The 21,863-nt window shown below is 46.4% G+C and overlaps 2 long non-coding RNA genes across 2 annotated transcripts; one reads left to right on the top strand and one right to left on the bottom strand.

Moving 5' to 3' along the window:
• Nucleotides 1-430: 430 nt before the first annotated feature.
• On the bottom strand, nucleotides 431-7,820 carry LOC144270309 (uncharacterized). The gene is made up of 3 exons (XR_013347136.1): nucleotides 7,707-7,820; nucleotides 1,641-2,230; nucleotides 431-1,081 (listed from the first exon to the last, which is right to left on the bottom strand). It is a non-coding gene; the product is annotated as an uncharacterized LOC144270309 (long non-coding RNA).
• On the top strand, nucleotides 4,812-14,945 carry LOC144270312 (uncharacterized). The gene is made up of 3 exons (XR_013347139.1): nucleotides 4,812-5,064; nucleotides 13,066-13,252; nucleotides 14,823-14,945. It is a non-coding gene; the product is annotated as an uncharacterized LOC144270312 (long non-coding RNA).
• The last annotated feature ends 6,918 nt before the right edge of the window (nucleotides 14,946-21,863 follow it).

Raw genomic sequence — 21,863 nt, 5'->3', positions numbered from 1 at the left:
GCAAGTGCAGAATGGTGGTAGAATGTGCATTTGGACGTTTAAAAGCGTGCTGGCGCAGTTTACTGACTCGCTTAGACCTCAGCGAAACCAATATTCCCACTGTTATTACTGCTTGCTGGGTGCTCCACAATATCTGTGAGAGTGAGGGGGAGACTTTTATAGCAGGGTGGGAGGTTGAGGCAAATCGCCTGGCTGCTGGTTACGGACAGCCAGACACCAGGGTGGTTAGAAGAGCACAGGAGGGTGCGGTGCGCACCAGAGAAGCTTTGAAAGCCAGTTTCATGACTGGCCAGGCTATGGTGTGAAAGTTCTGTTTGTTTCTCCTTGATGAAACCCCCCCACCCCGCCCCTCGGTTCACTCTACTTCCCTGTAAGCTAACCACCCTCCTCTCCTCCCTTCGATCACCGCTTGCAGAGGCAATAAAGTCATTGTTGCTTCACATTCATGCATTCTTTATTCATTCATCACACAAATTGGGGGATAACTACCAAGGTAGCCCAGGAGGGGTGGTAGAGGACAGAAGCACCAGTAGGGGTGGTGGAGGAAGGAAGGACAAGGCCACACAGCACTTTAAAACTTATTGAAAGCCAGACTTCTGTTGCTTGGGCAATCCTCTGGGGTGGAGTGGCTGGATGCCCCCCCACCATGTTCTTGGGCATCTGGGTGAGAAGGCTATGGAACATAGGGAGGAGGGCGGTTGGTTACACAGGGGCTGTAGTGGCAGTCTGTGCTCCAGCTGCCTTTCCTGCAACTCAACCATAGGCTGGAGCATATTAGTTTGATCCTCCATCAGCCTCAGCATTGAATCCTGCCTCCTCTCATCATGCTGCCGCCACCTTCAGCTTCAGCCCTGTCTTCAGCCTGCCACTTACTCTCTTCAGCCCACCACCTCTCCTCCCGGTCATTTTGCACTTTCCTGCACTCTGACATTGTCTGCCTCCATGCATTTGTCTGTGCTCTGACAGTGCAGGAGGACAGCATGAGCTCAGAACATTTCATCGCGAGTGTGTTTTTTTCGCCTTCTAATCTTCGCTAGCCTCTGGGAAGGAGAAGATCCTGTGATCCTTGAAACACATGCAGCTGGTGGAGAAAAAAAAAAAAAAAAGGACAGTGGTATTTAAAAAGACATTTTATAGAACAATGAGTACACTCTTTCACGGTAAACCTTGCTGTTAACATTACATACACAGCAAATGTGCTTTCGTTCCAAAGTCACATTTTGCCTCTCCCCAGCGCGTGGCTAACAGCGGGGAACATTTCTGTTCAACTACAGGCAAACAGTGTAGCAGGAATGGGCACCTCTGAATGTCCCCTTCAGAAAAGCACCCTATTTCAACCAGGTAACCATGAATGATATCACTCTCCTGAGGATAACACAGAGAGATAAAGAACGGATGATGTTTGAACGCCAGCAAACATACACTGCAATGCTTTATTCTATAATGATTCCCGAGTATGTGCTACTGGCCTGGAGTGGTAAAGTGTCCTACTGTGGTGGACGGAATAAGGCTGCCCTCCCCAGAAACCTTTTGCAAAGGCTTTGGGAGTACATCCAGGAGAGCCATGAATGCCAGGGCAAATCAATCATTAAACATGCTTGCTTTTAAACCATGTATAGTATTTTAAAAGGTACACTCACCAGAGGTCCCTTCTCCTCCTGGCAGGTCTGGGAGGCAGCCTTGGGTGGGTTCGGGGGGTACTGGCTCCAGGTCCAGGGTGAGAAACAGTTCCTGGCTGTCGGGAAAACTGGTTTCTCTGCTTACTTGCTGTGAGTTATCATCATCATCATCATCTTCCTTGTCCCCAAAACCTGCTTCTGTGTTGCCTCCCTCTCCATTGAAGGAGTCAAACACGGCTGGGGTAGTGGTGGCTGAACCCCCTAAAATGGCATGCAGCCCATCATGGAAGCGGCATGTTTTGGGCTCTGACCCAGAGCGGCCGTTTGCCTCTCTGGTTTTCTGGTAGGCTTGCCTCAGCTCCTTAAGTTTCACGCAGCACTACTTCGGGTCCCTGTTATGGCCTCTGTCCTTCATGCCCTGGGAGATTTTGACAAATGTTTTGGCATTTTGAAAACTGCAACAGAGTTCTGATAGCACGGATTCCTCTCCCCATACAGCGATCAGATCCCGTACCTCCCGTTCGGTCCATGCTGGAGCTCTTTTGAGATTCTGGGACGCCATCATGGTCACCTCTGCTGATGAGCTCTGTGCTCACTTGCAGCTTGCCACGCTGGCCAAACAGGAAATTGAAATTCAAAAGTTCGCAGGTCTTTTCCTGTCTACCTGGCCAGTGCATCTGGGTTGAGAGTGCTGCCCAGAGCGGTCACAATGGAGCACTCTGGGATAGCTTCCAGAGGACAATACCATCTAATTGTGTCCACAGTACTCCAAATTTGACCCGGCAAGGCTGATTTCAGCACTAATCCCCTTGTCGGGGGTGGAGTAAGGAAATCAATTTTAAGAGCCCTTTAAGTAGAGAAAAAGGCTTTGTCGTGTGGACGGGTGCAGGGTTAAATTGACTTAATGCTGCTAAATTTGACCTCAACTCCTAGTGTAGACCAAGGCTAAAAAAGTGTTATTATATATTGATTTAGTTGAATGTAACACACACACACACACACACACGTTCACTGTTCAGTCCTGGGTTGTAGCTGATTAGCTTGCACTGCTAAGTTTACAGGTCTGAGCTAAAGATCAGTGACCAGTTTTAAACCTATAAGAATCTATACACAAAAGCTACACCAGCTTACCTGGATTTGTTATACCAATGCCACTGCTGTGCAAAGACAAAACACTGAAAATTAACACTTCATATTTAGTCAGAACGGTTTTTCTTCTCCTGATCCAGCATTAGGCATAGCTTTCCAGTAAGTTTCTTCTTTGATATTGCTACTCTGGCCACTCCAGCTCACATTGAATGAAAAGACTCATTGCATGTTTTAAGGCTATAATAAGCTACTCTGACTTCCTGTCTAACAGGCCATAAAATTCTATCCAGTAATTCCTGCAGCAAACCGGATAGCTTCTGGTAGTAACTTAGATGAAGTTACAACTTTGAAATTGCAAGTGTAATATCATCTTTTTTTGAAAGGAATAGTTAAAATGATTTTCCTTTAAAACACTGAAGATGTGAGATTACAAAATTGAATGTCAAGATTGAAAATTGTAGAAATATAAAAGGGTTATTTTGCCACTGTCCAGCTTTTTATTTGTCACCAAAATGACTTTTAAGGTGTATATCTTTTACTGGGATGACATGAGGCATACACCCCTTCTATTATACACACACACCCCCTTCCCCCCATATCATATACCCTCAACATGCCACTCAGTAAGGATATTTAAACATACTACTGAGCACAGCTACATTAGATGGATTTAGAAAGGGAAGTGAAGAGAGTACCAATAGCTATGTGAAAACAGAGGGATTTAAGCAGAAACCAAATTTCCAGGAAACTGGGATTTTATCTTTACTTGTATGTACAAGAATTCTGAGCACCTGTATTTATATCAGTAATGGGTAAGGACTGGTTCCTCTAGGACAGTGATCTCCAACCTTTTTAAGCACAAGATCACCTTTTGAATTTAAGTGCAACCCAGGATCTACCTCAAAGAAAATGTAGAAACAGTAATCACACAAACCCCCTTGCCCTGCCCACCCCTTCCCCCAGGGCCACAACCTTGGCCCGCCCCTTCTCTGAAGCCCCACACCACTCACTCCACCCCCCCTCCCTCCCTCCATTGCTCGCTTTCCCTCACCCTCACTCACTTTCGCTGGGCTGAGACAGGGTGTTGGGGTGTGGGGTCTGGGCTAGGGCTGAGGGTTTGGAGTGTGGGAGGGGCTCCAGGCTGAGCCTGGGGCAGATGTGTAGGAGGGGGCTCAGGGTGCAGCCTCTGGGAGGGAGCTCAGGGCTGGAGCAGGAGGTTGGGGTGTAGGATGGGGTGCTGGCTCCAGGAGGGGGCTCAGGCAGTGGGTTGGGGTGCAGGGTATGGGCTCTGGGAGGGGGTTTTGGTGCAGGTAGGGTGCAGACTCCAGCTGGGCGCCGCTTACCTGAGGTGGCAGCGGCACAGCGGGGCTAAGGCAGGCTTCCTTGCGTGCCCTGTCCCCATGCCACTCCCCGTTTGGCTGCAGAAGGGTTAGCAACCGTATCATGATTGACTGGCCGATCACGGAGCCTGTGAGAGTGGATCTCATTCTCAGTGATCTACCAGTAAGTGACCATTGCTCTAGGAGGAGGAATTTCTTCCTTTGGCCAGCAGGGAGTGGTCAATACTCCTCCAGATTTGCCCACATGTTAGCTGGGGGTAGCATGGCTAGTTTTACTTTTCCTCTAAACAATGTTAGAGGCACAAGATGGGTAAGACACTATTGTTTATTGGACCATCTTCTGTTGGTGAAAGAAGCTTTTGAGTTACACAGAGCACTTCCCCAGGTCTGGGAAAGGTACTCAGTGTCAGCTAAACACAAGGTTAAACAGATAGCTTAGCATAAGTAGTTACCACAGAGTATGGGAACCATTCAAAGTGAAGTGGCCCATTGAACACCCCTGTAGTCTGACAAACCGACAGAAGTTGGTCCAATAAAGGATATTACCTCCCACACCTTGCCACTCTAATATCTGGGACCCACATGGCTACAACATCTCTGCATTCCAACAATCTTGGTGGCTGAGCGCATTTTTTGCTGCTGCTTTTGACTTTCCATCCACAATTGTATTTCTGATTTTGCTGACGTACTATTCCCTCTGGAGAGGATGTCTTCATTCCCATGCTCTACATATTCTCTTCCTAACAAAAACTTGGCAAAATATTATATTGCATTCTGTAACTACCATCTGGTGCATCCCACATTTCTGTTCAGTTTCAGCTCCAAATGATTAATCACTATGGTGATGAGTACTGAGACATGTCCACTCCTATCTAATAATGGACATCAACCAATGACTTCTGATTTTCTTAAATACTAGTGCAACCTCTCTATTTCCTCTGCAGAAACTGTTCGGTGGGAGTGAGAAGGGGAAGAAGGGTCAGAAATGGAAATGCTCTCAGGCATTAAAGTCACAGGTAACATCTTGATCAGCACAATCTCAGTAGCAACCTCCCATTTACTGGGGAAGTGACTTTTCCAAGTCAGAATATGCACAAAAACACTGACCCAGTCAGCAAAGCATTATGGAAGACATGACATATTGTTAGAAAGACAAGGTGGTTGTCACATACCACTCCACATGAGGTATCATTAAAGTCTTGTCTACACTACAATGTTGCTCCTGCTAATGTAAGTTGCCCATTACACCGTCTTAACTCCACCACCATGAGAGGCATAGCGCTTAGGTCAATGTAGTTAGGTGGACACTGTGTTGCTTACAACAGACTGTCAGCCCCTGGCAACGGGGCTCTGGCTGTCGGTCCACCCCCCACACTGACAGATAAATCAGTGAAAGTTCTCCTGGGAGAGGGGGAGGATGTGCACTGCCAACAGAAGGAGCATAGTGTGGTCATGTAAAACCAATGCTGTGACAATACGTTGACATAATTTTGTAGTCAAGACCTGCCCTTTATAATTACAATTCATAATCAATGGGGATCATATCCTGAAAGATTTCTTTCATGAACCTCCACTTTTGGCCTTCAAACAACTCTCAATCTCTCCAAGCACCATCAGAAACAAGCTCCCCACAGACCAGGGCCCACCAATTCAAAGAGGCACGAGACCAGTGGTCTCCAACCTTTTTAGCCCCAGATCACTTTTTGAATCTAAGGGCAACGCAGGATCTACCCCACCCCTTCCCCAAAGCCCTGCTCCTTCTCCAAATCCCCGCCTCACTCACTCGATCCCCCCCCCCCATTGCTTGCTCTCCCCCACCCTCACTCATTTTCACCAGGCTGGGGCAGGGAGTCGGGGTTCGGGAGGGGGTGTGGGCTCTGGGCTGGGGCCAAGGGGTTTGCAGTGCAGAGGGGGCTCTGAGCTGAGCCTGGAGCAGGGGGTTGGGGAGGGGGTGAGGGGTGCAACATCTAGGAGGGAGTTTGGGTGCAGGAGGGGGCTCCAGACTGGGCACAGTGTTGGGGTGCAGGAGGGGGTACAGGGTGCTGACTCTGGGAGGGGATCAGGGCTGGGGGTGCAGGAGGGAGTTTGGGGTGCAAGAGGGGACAACATGCTCCTGCAGGCCCTGGGTGGGGAGCACGTGGCTCTGCACATTGCCCTTCTCTGGGAGCACCAATCCTGCAGCTCTCCTGGCTAATGGGAGCTGTGGGGGTGGTGCTTGCAGGCAGGAGCAGCATGCAGAGGGAGATACCTGCAGCCGGACCCCCCCCCCCCCCCCGCCATCTCCAGGGCCATGCTGGCTGCTTCTGGGAGTGACGTGGAGCTGGGGTAGGCAGGGAGTCTGCCTTAGCAGCAGCCACACTGCACCACCAGAGATCGTGATTGACTGGGAGAGCCTCTAGGATCGACCAGTTGGTGACCACTGCACTAGACCTTGCCATAACAGACGCAAAACCTGCAGACATATCTCCAGGGCTATGATGATCAATACACCTTTCTACCCTGCAACACACCTTTCAAGATCCATGGGTCCTACGCATGCCTATCATATGTGATGTACCTCATCCAGTGCATCAAATGCCCCGAAAATTATGTAGAAGAAATGAGAATCATTATGCTCCCGCATGAACCACTCACAGAAAAGTGATAAGACAAAATTACCGTATCACCCATGGGCAAACACTTTTTACAAGACAAATCACTCCATATCTGACCTCTGTCCTTGTCCTCAAAGAAACCTTCCAAAGATGATCCTAGGAGCTTTATTCATAACTTTGATAGACACTAAAAATCATTGACTTAGTAATGACACTGGATCAATGGCTCATTACAACAATTTGTAACCTGCCTTTGTCTTATGACTGCAGAGGTGTTAGCTGCCTACTTTACCTTGAATGGTCTCTTGCATTGCAACATGTGTTAACTCCTGGTGTCAGAGTAGCAGCTGTGTTAGTCTCTAATATGCCACAAGTACTCCTTTTCTTTTTGCGCATACAAACACATTTATTTGAGCATAAGCTTTTGTGAGCTACAGCTCACTTCATCGGATGTTAACTCCTGGTGGTTAACACTCTGTTTCACCTCGCATTTAGCTATGAGACCAAGTACCTTTCCCAGAGCTGAAGAACTTTGTGTGGCTCAAAAGCTTGTCTCTCTCACCACAGAAGTTAGTCCAATGAGAGATATTACCTCTGCCACCTTGTCTTTCTAATATCCTGGGATCAGTACAGATACAACTACACTGCAATCCACATCGTTAGGTTTTCAGGCTCCTGTGAACTATCCCAGAAAGAAAATCCCTACACTCAGTCTTTGGGGAAAGAAGGGAACTTGTAGTGATCTAAAATACCAGTTTACTGAGTATTTGTGTTTATCAATTTACAAACTCTACATGATGAGGATCAGTGAAGATCAGATGAAGGCTCTCCATATTTATAAATGCAAGAATTTATAACAAGTCCAAAGGCTCATGACAAAGTATTCCAGACAAGTCCTTACACACTGTGGCAAAGCTATCTGCTCTGCCAGCTCTATTAGAAGGCATCAAGTTGAAGAGTTATGTTAAATTAATCACACTTGTTTCATATGTAATCCTGGTGATTGCTGTATAAGAAGCTACAATGCACTCTTGCCAAATGATCAAATTAAAAGACTATATTACCAAAAAGTCTGAAATTCTCTTTTGCTTGTTTATATTTGTAGACAGGCAGGCAGACTTCTGACTCCTTCATGGGTGAGATGACTATGTTCCAACCTCTGCTGTTGTGATGTGATAATTTTCCTGGGTGGCTGGAAACTGGTTTGATACTCCACCCTGTCTTCTAATCACTTGTTAACAGTGTTAAAAATAGTCTCCTGCTGTAATTGCAGATAGAGATTCTCATTACTAGCAAAACAAGCTGAAAGCTTAAGGGGGAGGGGAATATGCTATTGGGTAAATGTGTCCCATTACAGCAAAAAGCAACCAACTTTGACAGTGGGCTGTATTGGCAAATTTATTGCCTCTTACCACCACATACTGCCTATTTTTTAAAATTAGGGCACAGTTAGTCCCATGCTGAAATTTAGGTTTCAATCATTTCTTTCGTATAGACTAGCATTTGTTTTAATTTTCGCTCCAAGCCTCTTATGCTGTGGAACACACTTGACAAAGTGAGCGCTCAAAGAATTATAGCCTGTTATACTGCTAATTCACTCATGCAGCAAGACACGGCCTAATTCTGCTCTTCCACCAGTGTAAATCAGGAGTAGTTCCACTGAAAGCAATGGAGGAACAGCAGTGTAAAACAGAGGCAAACAGATCAGAAGCAGCAGGAGCAACAAATAGCTTTCAGATCAGTGATGTCTAGAGGCACCACTAGATGGCACAGAAACCTAGCAAAGAGAGCGCGAGAGCTTTTGATCCCAGTTTTGCTAAAACCAATATGCATCTGCTTTGTTGACATGTTCTTAATGCGCTGAAGCCAACAAAAATAATGCAATTTTAAGAGGAACAAACGGGGTGCTTGTGAGTTCAGATACAGTGTACTTTGCCACAAATTCATCCGATGAAGTGAGCTGTAGCTCACGAAAGCTTATGCTCAAATAAATTTGTTAGTCTCTAAGATGCCACAAGTACTCCTTTTCTTTTTGCGAAATTCTAGGTCCATCCATCCAAGTACTTATGTTTCTCACCCTATCATAGCATCTGAGTGCCTCAATCTTTAGCTTAACCCCCTGTGAGGTACAGGAGTCCTATCATTCTGCTTTTGTGGATGGTGAATGGACCCCTCCCCAGCCCCCCATCTCCCAAGTCAAAGACTAGTGTTCTAACCACTGGACCAAAGAAAGTCTAGAACCAGGCCCCTTTGATAAAGTATCTCAAGCTGGGCACCCAAAGTCATTTGGTGCTTTGGAAACACTAAGGGTTTGATAGTCCAGATTAGCTATTGCACACAAACTCCCCACATGGACATTCATTGTACACTGACTGCCTTTATCCAGTTTGGCTTAATCCACTTCCGAATTGGATTACAGTAAACCACAGTGTGAAAAGAAATGACCACACGGGGAGTTAGTGCAGGATAGCTGCTACTCCTTAAAAACTCTCACACCCTTATTTCTCAATAGCTTCCCTGTGCAGACAAGGCCTTAGTCTGAGTGCCCAGCAGGTGGTTCCAGCGATGTCAAGTTGCACTCATTTACCGAACAGTTTTGCCTGCATTAGTTCCCAGCATCTCTTATTTCACTGTGCTGCTCTAACATACGTGGCACGGGATGCGGCTTGGAGTAAGGTTTGTTCCATCCTACACCCCTATGCAGGTCCAGGGACAAGTTAGCGCCTAGTAACAGATAGGCGTTACTGCTTTTCTCTCCTATTGAGATTGAGGAGTTGACCCAGCTACAGGTGAGGGTAAGACCCAGCTGGATCCTAGTCCTGCCCATCCATTACCAATGGAATCGTTAGCTAGGCTCCAAGAGCACAAACTTTATCTTGAGATGTACACCTTAGGTTGCACCCTATTTATAGGTATGAGATTTTTTTTTTTTTATTAGCTCATCACCTTAGCTATAGGACCCTAGGCTGAGCTTATGAGGCTGGCTGTTTAGAAATTCATCATTTACACAAGCCACTCAAGGCTTGGTCTACACTTAAAGCTTATATTGGCATAGCTATGTCAGTCAGGAGTGTGGTTTTAACAGTCCTGACTAACACCACTATGCTGACAACAGCCCCAGAGTCCTTGCAGCCATGCTGACAGAGAAGTGCTTTTGTCGGCATGAACATCATCATTCTGGTGGTGGTATTTCTTCACTGGTAGAAAAGCTCCTTCTGTCAGTGTAAACTGCATCTATGCCAGGGGATTGTGGTGATTTACCTATACCAACAGAGGCTGTGTAGCATAGACACAACCCAAATCTGCTTTAACATCAGAGTCAATAAAGATGGACACTCCTGACTAAAAGTTTAGTCACTTTTCAGAGTATAACGGTCAAAGTTATCCATAATAAATGACACATGGTGGGCGAGGTCATTTATTTTATTGTACTAACTTCTGTTGGTGAAACAGAGAAGCTTTTAAAGCACCAATAGAATTTGGTCCAATAAAAGATCTCACCCACCTTGTCTTGAATATTCTAGGATCAACATGGCTACACCACCAGTGCAAACCCATAATCAATGCCATAAATGACTGCACAGTGCTTTGAGAATAAGTGGTATATTATTGCTGAGTATTATTATTTCTAAGATTAACCCCTCCCCCCCAAGAATGCCTGCTTTTTTTTTAAATTAAAGAAAGTTAACTAAAAAGGAAGCTGTGGATTTACCATAGATTTTAAATAACTTTATGTAACCTGTTAAAGAGGCACATTCCCATTAACCTTTCCCTTATTTGAGTGTGGGGTATCAGATTTAAATGCGGATTACTACTCCTGTCATAAATATAAAGGGAAGGGTAAACACCTTTAAAATCCCTCTTGGGCAGAGGAAAAACCCTTTCACCTGTAAAGGGTTAAGAAGCTAGGATAACCTCGCTGGCACCTGACCAAAATGACCAATGAGGAGACAAGGTACTTTCAAAAGCTGGGGGGAGAGAAAAACAAAGCCCCTCTCTCTCTCTCTGTCTGGGTGATGCTTTTGCCAGGGACAGAACAGGAATGGAGTCTTAGAACTTAGTAAGTAATCTAGCTAGATATGCGTTAGATTCTGATTCCTTTAAATGGCTGAGAAAATTAAGCTGTGCTGAATGGAATGTAGATTCCTGTTTGTGTCTTTTTGTAACTTAAGGTTTTGCCTAGAGGGAGTCTCTAGGTTTTGAATCTGATTACCCTGTAAGGTATTTACCATCCTGATTTTACAGAGGTGATTCTTTTTACTTTTTCTTCTATTAAAATTTTTAAGAATCTGATTGCTTTTTTCATTGTTCTTAACATCCAAGGGCTTGGGTCTGTGTTCACCTATGCAAATTGGTGAGGATTTTTAATCAAACCTTCCCCAGGAAAGGGGTGTAAGATTTGGGAGGAAAGACATTTCCAAACAGGCTCTTTCCCAATTATATCCCTGTTAGACGTTTGGTGGTGGCAGCGAAAGTCCAAGGGCAAAAGGTAAAATAGTTTGTACCTTGGGGAAGTTTTAACCTGAGCTGGTAAAAATAAGCTTAGGGGGTTTTTATGCAGGTCCCCACATCTGTACCCTAGCATTCAAAGTGGGGAAGAAACCGTGACAACTCCCATTAGTTGTCAGGGTTGAACATGCAACCCACGAAGAACAGACAACTTTTAGCTAAAAAAGGAAATATTTTGTAAAGAGGGATTGTTTAAGCCAGGCAGTAGGCTTGGCCTAACTAAAAAAAAATCAGCTAGGAAACAAATGAAGTTATTCCTATAATGCTCCTCTGTTTAACAAAATTCAATGTTTTAAAAATGAACAGCCCCATTTTTATAAATACCCCATTTTTATGCACCAGTAATTTGAATATCCTTTATATCCGTCTGTAAATGACAGCTCATCCACACAGCTATTTTAAATAGAAATTTACAATGGCCCAGGCTCTTTACAAAGCCAGCTATTGGATACATGCAATCTGCAGATTCTACTATCCTTCAGAGTGAGGTAGTTCTTTACTTTGCAGGAAGTCCCACTGAGGAAGACGATCAGGCCTTGGAAATAGCCAGTACCGCATACCACCACTTCTATAGAGGTTTTTAATGGAGAATAAGATATGTGTCTAGCTCTCATGGTTGTGAGGAAAACCTCAAATGTGTGACCCGAGTATAAACAGATGCAGGGACATCTCAGAGTCTGCAGAGAGAAAAAAAAAAATCACTCTGAAAGGTGTAAATGGCCCTGTTCATTTCACTGAGGGCCTACCAGATGCCTACACTGCATAAGCCTGGGCTCTGACTCAGGTTTGAGCCCAAATCTCCCTTCTGTCCACACACAAATCAGGCTGACTCACATCAGCAAATGCTCAGGACATGGGTCCTAGGACCCTGCTAAGGGAAGGGTCAGAGCTCACGTCCCTCTGTGACTCAGGTCTCAGCCCTGTCATTTTGCAGCAGGGACACAGGTCAAGCAGCAGACTTGAGTCAGGTCTGTGTAGTGCAGCATGGATGACTAGCATGGCTGAGAGACACAGGTTTACATTGCCGTGTGGATGCTCAAGTGAGGGCTTGGAAACATCACATCCACAAGCCTAGGTCCCGTAGACCTTGGCTTAGTGTGCAGTGTAGACACCCTCATTGAGTAGGGGGTAATTTGAAATGTTAGCATTGTTAACTATTTCATTCCCTGGGATGGGTCTATACCTAAACTTAGGTCAACCTAATTACATAGCTCAGGGCTGTGAAAAATTTCACATCCCGTGTGATATAGGTTGAGCCAAACCCCACTGTAGATACAGCTGCTTGATGGAAGAAATCTATTGATTAGCTACCAACTCTCAAGCAGGTGGATTTACTACAACTATGGAAAAGCTAATTCTGTCACTGTACTAAGAGCCATGTACACCTTATACACAGTAGATTGCAGGTCAAGCTCTTGTACCAGATATGGACTACCAACAGAGCCTCTGTGTCAGACAGATACACTGGAGCCGTGTCTGCCAGGAGATCCTTTAACATACTGCTTGGAATGGCTGGCGTATGCAGTGTTGCTGCAGCCATGTCGGTCCCAGGACATTAGAAAGACAAGGTGGGAGAGGTAATAGTGGTTATGGGACCAACTTCTGTGGGGGGAGAGCTTAAGAAGATTTTGAGCTTAAGAGCAGCTCTGGGTGACTCAAAAGCTTCTCACCAAGAGAAGTTGGCCCAATAAGCAATAGCTCCTCCACTGTGCCTCTCTAGGAATAGCAGTTGTTAGATTAAGTTGAATAGGTAATGTATGGCACCACCTAGTGGTTGAACAGTAAATACAGTTTAGCAGAGTCTACACTCCAGCTGTGCCATTCTAGCACTTGTGCCTTAAATCCAGTCTCATTTTGTTAGAAGTGGGTGGCACTGGGGAGATATCACCACTTATTCCCTCCTTTCCCCCACAGGCATGATCATTCCTCACTGGAAATCTTAATGCAGGTTATATATGGTAAACGACATACACTCAGCTCAAAATAGCAGTAAGCCACACTGCCAAATGGAAAAATTGAATTGTTGGAGGGAAGCTGGATGTACTAAATGTCTAAAGTGCTGCAATGGGGAGTTGTGTTTGAAAACTCACAGCTAAGAAAGGTGAGTGCATGAGAGAAAAATCTTATGAATGGTTATTTCTGAGTTAAGGGGATATTGGGATCAGACTAAGCCAAGCTACTCAAGCCTATCTGCATTTTCAGTACATCATAATTTCTATCTGTGTAACCGGGTACCTATATGACCATCTGTCACTAGTATCTGGCCAGATGACAGGCAGTTTTGCCAAATATTTGATGAGGCCTTTGAACTGGATTGCCCCTTGATATAATGAGAGGGTACCTCTAACCTGCTCTAAAGCCCTATGGCTAGGGCCCTACCAAATTCACAGCCCATTATGGTCAATTTCACAGCCGTAGGATTTGGAAAAAAGAAAGTAAATTTCATACTTTCAGATGTTTAAATCTGAAATTTCATGGTGGTGTAACTGTGGGAGACCCCACACAACACAGGATTGTGGAGGCGGGGGTGTTGCTGAACTCAAGACAGCAACCATGAAGCTTCCTGTAGCCACAGGAGGTTCCCGGAGGTGGGTCTGAGCTCCTCCCCCCAAGAGCAGCTGTGCAGGAGATGGACAAGTCCTGTCCCTCCCCAGCCCAGTGGGAGCTAGGAGCCCCCTGGTAGCAGTGGGAGATAAGATTTCACAGGGAAGGGCTTATTTCACTGTCCATGATGTGATTTTTACATCTGTGAAATTGGTAGGGCCTTACCTAGGGCCTTCATTCTACAACTAGTGCCATGTGAACAGACCCCCAAAGCTGCCTGGATCTGACTGTGGCATCGGTATCTGGGGGCCTGTTTTTGTCAAGTGGTGCATAAATGTTTTATCACAAACACATAGTAAACTAGTCAACTTACTGTTTGATTGTTGTCAAGGGGGGAGGGCAGGATATGGATATTCTAGACCTGCCTAACTATAATAGCCCAAATGAGAGACAAACCTCAGCTGCATACCAAGGATAGAATACTAAGATGGGGTAGGTTTAACTCTGAATAACAGAGGGATCATTAACACATTGGTCTCTTCTTCTCACAAATACAACCTACCCAAAGTCAAGCACACTGTGCCGATATTTCGCCGGTCCAGCTGTATACATATTCAAATTGCTTCATTGAAAAATATGAATGCTAATTAAAAACAATTATTGTAGACAATTAGAGTTAGTCCCTCTCTGGACCTTTCAACTTTTTTTTTTTAAATGCATAAAGAGATTTTAATTAAGGTCTCTTGGCTTTAGTGCTACTACCAAAAAAACCAAAAAACCCTGATATTTCAGTAGTTCCACTTACCAGGCACTGTTTTATTGACACTGGATTACTGCCATGTTTTCAAAAAGCATTAGCATCAAAAGAGTCTTATTCCTCCCTAAGGTCTCAACTATTATTGCTGATTGTAATTATGCAGAGAGCTGTATGTCCCAACTTCACTTCTGAACTATAAAAGGTATTTTAAAACAATTCAGTAGAGGATTGCATTTTTTCCCATAGGTTTTTAGTATTTTGAGCCTCATTTGATATCAGCACTGTATTAATATAAAGCAATTTATTTGTGAGTAAATGACATATAGAGCCAGTCTTTGCAATCAGTTGAAATCTATTTTTGTCTATACAGGTTCTTATACCACTCTCTTCACTGAAGAATTAGAACACTTTCAAGTAGTGCTTTAAGTAAGGTGACTAACCTCTACCATGCGTTTCTCTTTGGGTTTGCCCAAATAAGGGATCAATCAGGATCAAGATTACATGTACATTATACAGAATTTGTTCTGTTTCCTGCAATAAAATGAGCATTTGGTAGCCCAAGATACAAAACTGGACACTAGCTTATGGATTTTAAGGGTACAAAAATGCAACACATGTACTATTTATGCAGGATTCCTATGCATATTGAAAAGAAATTGTTTGTAGGAAAAGCACAAAGTAGCCAGCAAGTTTTTTTTTGGTACAGCACCCGTGAGTCAGACTCATTTGAGTTTTAAGACTTAACAACTATAATCTAAGGTTAAGTTTAATGGCTCCGCTTACCCAGATTAGATCTAAAGAACATACTTCAGCTTCTTAGCCTAAGTACAGAGTGTTCCCTTTCTGAGAAAGGGCCTTCTTCCTATTGCTTGTTTAGGCAGAGCAGTAATCACAGACAAAGTGCGACTAATTCCTTAACACAATAACGTAATGCTAGTTTGAAGCCAGTGCAGTTACTCCAGAGATTAATTTGGTTTAGTGAAAAAGCTATTTTCTTGAACAAAAATGTTTTCCATTTGTCACTCAAGAGCTGATGATTTGAACTGCAGTAACACCCACAATACAATGCATGGGATAGATACCTTCCAAACACAGAATCAGCCTGTAAAGGAGTGGACTCACCGCTGATTCACCCCCTCATAGCTGGGCATAACATAACATCTTCATCTAGCACCCCCTGCTGGCAGTCACTCCAGCCCAGCAGTGGTCTGCTTCCTCTCGTGACTCAGCCCTCCAACCAGGTCTCAGGCTGTCCAGGGTCTTCACATCACCTTTTCCAGTGGCTGGTAGGGGAACCCAGGCCCTCTGTCTTCTCTGGGTTCCAGCCCAGCACCCCTGTAATAAACATACAAGGTCTGGCTATTCAGGCCCCCTGCATCCTCTTCTTATCTCAGCCTGTCTGTAGGTCTTTCACGCAGCCCCTCCCTGGGATCACAGAGTACGAGGGTTTATCTCACGCTCCTTGAAGCCTCAGGTTTCACCTTTCCTTCAGGGCTGTGGGTCACAGGATTCCTTCCTAGAGTTCTCCAACAAACCCCAAACCAACAGCATAACTACAAACTACTTCCATCCCTCCCAGTCTTGAATGCTAGTCCTCCCCACTATTCTGCTCCTCACCTGAACACCAGCACTCCAGGATTGCCTCCCTAGAGTCATGCCCTATAAGAGCACATTCTGCTTTCTCAGGCTTTTCTTAAGTCTCCTGACTTCTACCACCCCAGCCACAGCACATGCACACTGAGCTTTCCTGGGTCTCTGCTAACTGAGCTTTCCAGGTGGACCTGCTAACCAACTTGCTTAGTGCCAAAGTGCCAGCAGGTGGGTTGACTGAGCACTCAGGCACCTGTTAACTCTCTCAGTACCAGTGTGGGCTTTGCACCACACTGCACAGCCCTTGCGTATAGTCTCAAAGACAGACCAACAGACAGATAACATCTAAGCAAAATATCACAGATACAGTCTTCTCCACCCCATTCATATCCCCCTGTCCCTAACAACAGGTTGTGGGGCCTCTGCTGTTAGATCTCCATAACTGCAGTCCAAAATAAAGTAACCCAAAAGAGGAGGCTAAATAGACACCATCAGCTTGAACTCTAGCCAGTTTTGAAAACAAAGTTAGAAGTAGTTTAAATGCCTCCACCTGCCCCTGAGCCACCTAGCCATGTGAGGGGGTGACCTGTGATTTGAGGTTATGGTTATTAATAAAGCCCTGAACCTGCAGCTGACCGCTTGATGGCATGTGAGCACAGTTCATGGCAGGATCAACACCTAGATCACAACTTTCCTGATTTGATCAAAGGGCTCCAGATATATGATGGTTTTTCTCAAAGCTCCAGCTCTTGGAGTTAGATTATTATTAATTATTCGTATTGCAGTAACACCAAGGAGCCCTGGTCATTGGCCAGGACCCCATTGTGCTAGGCACTGCCCAAACACAGAACAAAAAAATAAAAATCCCTGCCCTTAAGAGCATAAGTTAGTATGGGGGAAAAAAAAATCTCTGCTTTTATTTTAAAAAAAGCTTTACTCTCCTTCACAGATAGGGAGAAGAGCTTGAATAGGTGAACTCTAGAAGGTATAAAGACCAGAAGGCAAATCATCCTAACCTAAGATGTATTATTTAAAGTCATGTAATGTTTAAGCCAATCTCATGGTTTTTAAACATATGGGGTTGAGCATAGACACAAACTATGTTTACAATCATTGCCACCAATTACAGATTACAAAGTCAGTTCAAATTTGAAGTGCAGGGACAGGGCTGGAGCAGGGAGCTGAGTGCAAGAGTGAATCAGGAGCTCCTGCTTCTGCAACGTAAGGTTTTACCCTGAACAATAGAAAGCAAATAGACCATCAGAACCCCCAAAGATGTGGAATGTGGCGTTTACACTCACATCATTGGATCTTCTTCAAACTGAGGGACACCACAAGGCAGCTGCACCTACCAGCCCTCAGCTGGAGGAGTTCTCTGTCCAAGCATCGCAGGAGCCAAGTAACTCCAAAGAAGATACTTTCTGCTGTGAAAACCATTCCATCTGTGACAAACACCACCAAAAAAAAAAATCTCTGCTAAATTTACTAACCTGAAGACCAGGGTGGAAAACAAAACACGGACAGCAACATCAAAATTGAATGCCAGGTCTCTGAACAGGGGCAGATTACTGGCCTAGTTGAGAGCAGGAAGACTGCACTAGGTCCCATAAAATAAGAACAAGAGCTGACATTGGTGTTTTGTAGATTGTGGGGATTGGCCAGGTTTGGGAGCGACTTTCTTGCAGAAGGCCACCTCCTCCCTCTCTACAAGTATAGCGTTGTGGAGATTCCCTTACATTGCTCTGTCAGTTTCTCTCCCAGACCGTCCTGTCCTGACAATGTTGGGCTACAGCAATGAAGTGACTTGCAAGTAACCCAGAAAGTCTGTAACAGAACCAGGAAGGAAATCTCTTCACTCCCAGCCACATACCTTATGCACAAGGCCAGCCTTTCTCCACCATCACTCATGAGCGTTATTTGTCCTTTCTCCCCTGCCAAATTGGTAATAGCTCTATTGAAGTGATCAGTGTCTAAATCAGCTCTGTCTAAACACATGTATCTCATTCTTCTTTTTTCCTCCTACTCTTCTCATCTGTTTTTTATATCATTGCGTTTTGTAATTAAAGCACCTGCAGCCAAGATCTGCACAGGTGTAACACAGCAAGATGTTCACCTGCTGCTCAGTACTTTTCTCCAGAGAAGATCTTCTTTGCTTTGAAGTAGCAGGTACAATTGGGTTACAGTAAGAATCGCTAAATGATCAAACACTGCTTTCAAAAGTATACCCATCAGACATCACCCAGAGGTCAGCTCCCAGACAGCGATCATCATTTTAATGATGGAGGGAAAGCATAGCCTTCTCAAAAAGAAAAGGAGTACTTGTGGCACCTTAGAGACTAACCAATTTATTTGAGCATAAGCTTTCGTGAGCTACAGCTCACTTCATCGGATGCATTCAGTGGAAAATATAGTGGGGAGATTTTATATACACAGAGAACATGAAACAATGGGTGTTACCATACACACTGTAACAAGAGTGATCAAGAAAGGAGAGCTATTACCAGCGGGGCAGAGGGGGAGAGAGAACCTTTTGTAGTGATAATCAAGGTGGGCCATTTCCATCATACACATTGTAAGGAGAGTGATCACTTTAGATAAGCTATTACCAGCAGGAGAGTGGGGGATGGGGGGACAGAAAACCTTTTGTAGTGATAAACACCCATTTTTTCATGGTCTGTGTGTATAACAACATCTTCTGTATTTTCCACAGCATGCATCCGATGAAGTGAGTTGTAGCTCACGAAAGCTTATGCTCAAATAAATTGGTTAGTCTCTAAGGTGCCACAAGTACTCTTTTTCTTTTTACACAAAGTAAAACTATTTCCCCTCGTTTATTTCCCCCCCTACTGTTCTTGTAAAGTGCTGGGAATGACCCACCTTGATTATCACTACAAAAGGTTCTCTTTCCCCCCACCCCCGCCGGTAATAGCTCACCTTTCTTGATCACTCTTGTTACAGTCTGTATGGTAACACCCATTGTTTCATGTTCTCTGTGTATATAAAATCTCCCTACTATATTTTCCACTGTATGCATCCAATGAAGTGAGCTGTAGCTCATGAAAGCTTATGCTCAAATAAATTGGTTTCAGAGTAACAGCCGTGTTAGTCTGTATTTGCAAAAAGAAAAGGAGTACTTGTGGCACCTTAGAGACTAACCAATTTATTTGAGCATAAGCTTTCGTGAGCTACAGCTCACTTCATCGGTTGCATACTGTGGATAGTCTCTGTCAAGGTTCCTCCCCCACTTTGAACTCTAGGGTACAGATGTGGGGACTTGCATGAAAACCTCCTAAGCTTACTTTTACCAGCTTAGGTTAAAACTTCCCCAAGGTACAAATTAATTTTATCCTTTGCCCTTGGAATTTCCACTGCCACCACCAAACTTTAACTGGGTTTACTGGGAAACGTAGTTTGGACACATCTTTCCCCCCAAAATCCTCCCAACCCTTGCACCCCACTTCCTGGGGAAGGTTTGGTAAAAATCCTCACCAATTTGCATAGGTGACCTGTCATAAATATAAAGGGAAGGGTAAACCCCTTTGAAATCCCTCCTGGCCAGGGGAAAGCTCCTCTCACCTGTAAAGGGTTAAGAAGCTAAAGGTAACCTTGCTGGCACCTGACCAAAATGACCAATGAGGAGACAAGATACTTTCAAAAGCTGGGAGGAGGGAGAGAAACAAAGGGTCTGTGTCTGTCTGTAGTCGTCTTGACCAGGGATAGACCAGGAATGGAGTCTTAGAACTTTTAGTAAGTAATCTAGCTAGGTATGTGTTAGATTATGATTTCTTTAAATGGCTGAGAAAAGAATTGTGCTGAATAGAATAACTATTTCTGTCTGTGTATCTTTTTTGTAACTTAAGGTTTTGCCTAGAGGGGTTCTCTATGTTTTTGAATCTAATTACCCTGTAAGATATCTACCATCCTGATTTTACAGGGGGGATTTCTTTATTTTATACTGTGTGCAAGGTGTAATAACCTTGCACACACGAGTAGCGCCCTGGGCTCAGTGTATGTAAAGTTGCTAAGCTCTTTCCCTCTGGCAGGGAAACTACTTCCTAGGGCCTCAAGTCCCACGGATCGCCTGCCTGCCTGCTCCTTGGGAGAGATCCCAAGGAACTCCAAATCCGCCAAGCTCCACTCGCTTCATACCAGGACCTGGCCGCGCAGCCTGGTGCCCGCATGTGTCGGAGCAGGCAGAATTGCTCCGGTGTTTGCGGCTCCTTTCATCGCTATTCTGCGTTGCCGACGTTTGAGCCGGGGAAGGCCGGAGACCGAGGGCCACCTGAGCTCAGGGTCCGGAGTGGTGGACGCTTGACGCAGGGAGGTGGGAGAAATCCCTCCAGATCCGCTGCTACGCCAGGGCAGCCAGGCAGGTCCCTGCTGCGAGACAGGAGAGTTCTCTGCGGGCGGGGTGCCCAGGGGGCCGGGGCTCTGCGCCTTCTCCTGGCCGGGGGCCGGGGCTCCCTTCCCGCGCTGAGGAGTTTCTCCGCCTGCTTCCATGGTACATCTTGGCAGCAGAGGGCACCCGCTAAGATATAAAGCAGCCAGCGCCTAGGACTCTCAGAGACAGCTCCAGCCACCGCTTCCAGCCGCCGCCGGGCAGCCCTGCGAGCTCCGGGCTGAGTCTCCTGCTATCTCAGCCCGGTGCTAGGTAAAAGCGCGCAGGGCGCAGCCGGGCAGCCCCTTCTTCCCTTGGGCGCAGGGGAGAAGTGCGCAGAGGTTTTGGACACCCACCTCCCCGTTCCCGGGGGTTGGGAGCAGAAGGAAGGGCTCAGCTATCTCGGCCCTGCAGGCGATAGCAGAGAGGAGCGCAAGGTGCAGAAGTCCAGTCCCCCGACCAGGAGCTGGAGGAGACGCGTGGCCGGGAGAACCTTTCGGGGGCGTAGGGCAGAAAAGGGCCTGGCGAAGCGCGCCGTCTGCCAAGGGAGAAGGGCGCAGCGGTGTCAGATGCCCAGCGCTGGGCAGAAGGGCGCAGGCTGCAGCAGTACCAGACTGCCTTGTAGGCTAGAGGGGGGAGGGTGGCGGGCTGCAGTCTTCCTTGGCGCAGCAACGAAGGGCGCAGCTGTAGCAGACTCCCGCGCAAGGGAGGAGGGCGCAGGGCGCTAGGGGAAGAAGGCGCAGCTGTAGCAGACCCCCGCGCAAGGGAGGAAGGCGCAGGGCGCTAGGGGAAGAAGGCGCAGCTGTAGCAGACCCCCGCGCAAGGGAGGAGGGCGCAGGGCGCTAAGGGAAGAAGGCGCAGCTGTAGCAGACCCCCGCGCAAGGGAGGAGGGCGCAGGGCGCTAAGGGAAGAAGGCGCAGCTGTAGCAGACCCCCGCGCAAGGGAGGAAGGCGCAGGGCGCTAGGGGAAGAAGGCGCAGCTGTAGCAGACCCCCGCGCAAGGGAGGAGGGCGCACGGCGCTGAGGGAAGAAGGCGCAGCTGTAGCAGACCCCCGCGCAAGGGAGGAAGGCGCAGGGCGCTAGGGGAAGAAGGCGCAGCTGTAGCAGACCCCCGCGCAAGGGAGGAGGGCGCACGGCGCTGAGGGAAGAAGGCGCAGCTGTAGCAGACCCCCGCGCAAGGGAGGAGGGCGCAGGGCGCTAGGGGAAGAAGGCGCAGCTGTAGCAGACCCCCGCGCAAGGGAGGAAGGCGCAGGGCGCTAGGGGAAGAAGGCGCAGCTGTAGCAGACCCCCGCGCAAGGGAGAAGGGCGCAGGGCGCTAAGGGAAGAAGGCGCAGCTGTAGCAGACCCCCGCGCAAGGGAGGAGGGCGCAGGGCGCTAAGGGAAGAAGGCGCAGCTGTAGCAGACCCCCGCGCAAGGGAGGAAGGCGCAGGGCGCTAAGGGAAGA

The sequence above is a fragment of the Eretmochelys imbricata genome, chromosome 9 (assembly GCF_965152235.1).
Source record: "Eretmochelys imbricata isolate rEreImb1 chromosome 9, rEreImb1.hap1, whole genome shotgun sequence".
In the NCBI taxonomy this organism is placed as follows: Eukaryota; Metazoa; Chordata; order Testudines; family Cheloniidae; genus Eretmochelys; species Eretmochelys imbricata.
Note: the sequence above shows the minus strand (reverse complement) of the source record. Positions and strands in the feature narration are given on the sequence as shown.